This window comes from Lissotriton helveticus, chromosome 10 (assembly GCF_964261635.1).
Source record: "Lissotriton helveticus chromosome 10, aLisHel1.1, whole genome shotgun sequence".
NCBI classification, from domain to species: Eukaryota; Metazoa; Chordata; class Amphibia; order Caudata; family Salamandridae; genus Lissotriton; species Lissotriton helveticus.
The window spans coordinates 591,977,223-591,979,386 of record NC_136071.1 but is presented as its reverse complement, the minus strand read 5'-3'; the positions used below and the strand labels follow the sequence as shown (position 1 = coordinate 591,979,386).

At 46.9% G+C, this 2,164-nt stretch overlaps 4 non-coding genes across 4 annotated transcripts; all 4 read left to right on the top strand.

Annotated features, from left to right (window-relative positions):
* The first annotated feature begins 226 nt into the window (after positions 1–226).
* TRNAV-UAC (transfer RNA valine (anticodon UAC)) lies at positions 227–299 on the top strand. The gene has a single exon. It is a non-coding gene; the product is annotated as a tRNA-Val (tRNA).
* Positions 300–726: 427 nt separating this feature from the next.
* On the top strand, positions 727–798 carry TRNAP-AGG (transfer RNA proline (anticodon AGG)). The gene has a single exon. It is a non-coding gene; the product is annotated as a tRNA-Pro (tRNA).
* A 386-nt stretch (positions 799–1,184) lies between these two features.
* TRNAV-AAC (transfer RNA valine (anticodon AAC)) lies at positions 1,185–1,257 on the top strand. The gene has a single exon. It is a non-coding gene; the product is annotated as a tRNA-Val (tRNA).
* A 297-nt stretch (positions 1,258–1,554) lies between these two features.
* Positions 1,555–1,666, top strand: TRNAL-CAA (transfer RNA leucine (anticodon CAA)). Its single transcript has 2 exons — positions 1,555–1,592; positions 1,621–1,666. It is a non-coding gene; the product is annotated as a tRNA-Leu (tRNA).
* Positions 1,667–2,164: the final 498 nt, after the last annotated feature.

The following is a 2,164-nucleotide window of genomic DNA, read 5'->3' as shown; positions in this document are numbered from 1 at the left end:
GGGCCAGACCAGCATGGTAGGAACATTACATGCATAGTGTTTTTCTAGTGTAATTTCAGGATATGGTTTCAAAATCGCCTCTTGGAATAAAAGTGGTCCTCATTCCTGTCTTCCAAAGAAATAGAGACCGGGTAAGGAGAGCCCAACTTTGAGCTTCAAGGACATTGGCCCTTAGTCTGTGCATTCCAGCCCAATACATGCCAACAAGATTCCTGAGTTAGTGTCTGTTTCTGTAGTGTAGTGGTTATCACGTTCGCCTTACACGCGAAAGGTCCCTGGTTCGAGACCGGGCAGAAACAGCGGTTTGCTGTTTTTAACAGTGTTTGCCTTTACTGGCTGACTTTATAGGAAAGCTGAGATAATAGAGGCTGTCTATCCCTCACCAACCTGACGTAGTGTGCTCCAGGGATCTCAGTGACAGCTCGAAAAGAGAAGTGACGATAGCTTGCGCCATTCGCTTGCTCGCCCTTTGCTCCGAAGGGTGGGCCTACTTCATGAAAGCAAGGCATGAGAGCAGAAATGCTTTTCTTGTCCTCACCACGAGAAGACACTTAGAGAAAACAAACTGTCTGAAGGACAGAGGCTTTTTAATTTCTTGTTTGATGACGGCCATTGAAAAGACAGAAATCATAAGAGAGCAACATGTGCAGTTGCTTGCTTTGGGTGAAGCATTCACCGACTAGCTGCCACTAACCCCTGGAGCCGTGTCAGAGGTGACTCTTGCGTGGCTCGTTGGTCTAGGGGTATGATTCTCGCTTAGGGTGCGAGAGGTCCCGGGTTCAAATCCCGGACGAGCCCTTTTTAGAGCTAAACATACAAATCGTACTAAAAATGCACTATGCCTGACTATTTCTAGTAATACTCGGTTGATTTTTTGCTTAACATATTCCTAACCTCAGTAGAAAAATGGATCACCGTGCTTTTTCTGCCTACCTGCTTAGTCTCAGTGTGTCCCAGGTGATGCTTTCCCAAGCTGTACTCGCAGACATTTAGGCATCAGATATTTGTCTGTCGATGCCTGCACAAGTAAATTTTGAATACGTCTAATTGCAAGCATGTTGGATGATATCTCTGAGGTTTTCACACTTGTTCTGCACATTCTGAGCCGCTGCTGATACAGCAGAATAGAAGTAGGGTGAAGCCTTGAGAGGAACTTTGCTTTAACAGTAGCAAGCAGCAAGGTCGTTTCTGTAGTGTAGTGGTCATCACGTTTGCCTAACACGCGAAAGGTCCCCGGTTCGAGACCGGGCAGAAACACTGAGCGTTGGCTGCTTTTATGTGCACACTCTAAAACCTTATTATCTGAATGCAAGTTTAAGAAGAGGTGGTCTTTGAACACAGTGAGCCGTGGGAAACTTTCTTTACCTTTGCAAGACGAAACAAAGTTATCTGCATCCGTCATCTGGGGGTCGTTCTTGTGCCTATTTTTATTTTGTTTAAGCTATGTTGTATTGTTGGGGCCTTTACACCTGTGACATTGCTGTGAAGGTTGTACGTGGAAACATTGGCAGGTGCAGATAGAAGAGTTAGACCTAAGCCCCCCCCTCATGAGCCGTCAGGATGGCCGAGTGGTCTAAGGCGCCAGACTCAAGAGAGCTTGATCTTCAGTGTAGCTGAGCCTTCTGGTCTCCTCATGGAGGCGTGGGTTCAAATCCCACTTCTGACAGGTCCCTTTTACATCCGTAAATCTTCCTGTTTTTTTGCAGTGCGTTCCCGGCAAACACCACAATCTTTGCAGGAACCTGTAGCATGTGAAGAGAAATCCACCAACAATCAGGCTGGGCCCTCAATCACAATTCCATGGATTTCTGGAAATGACACCTCAGGCACACCTTCCATTAAATTTGCACTCCATCACAGTAACTGCCATGCTGGGTTTCTAACTAAGCAGTTGATCCCATCATTTGTTGTGAGGCTCTCCTGCCACCTTTTGGGCAGAGAAGGCACTGTCCCTGCAAAAACACAGGCAGACATGTTCAACAGGGCTTCCTGGTTATGTGGGAGGAGCAGAATGCCATTGGTCCCCCCTTGCAAATTCTAATTTACATAAGGAAGACAGAGAGGTAGCTGGGAGTAGGCACTGCACACGGGCATTGCACTCTCTCTTATGATTTGCAGCCAATTCTAGATTGAGGCAGGAGGAAAGGAGGTGACTCGCCCAACA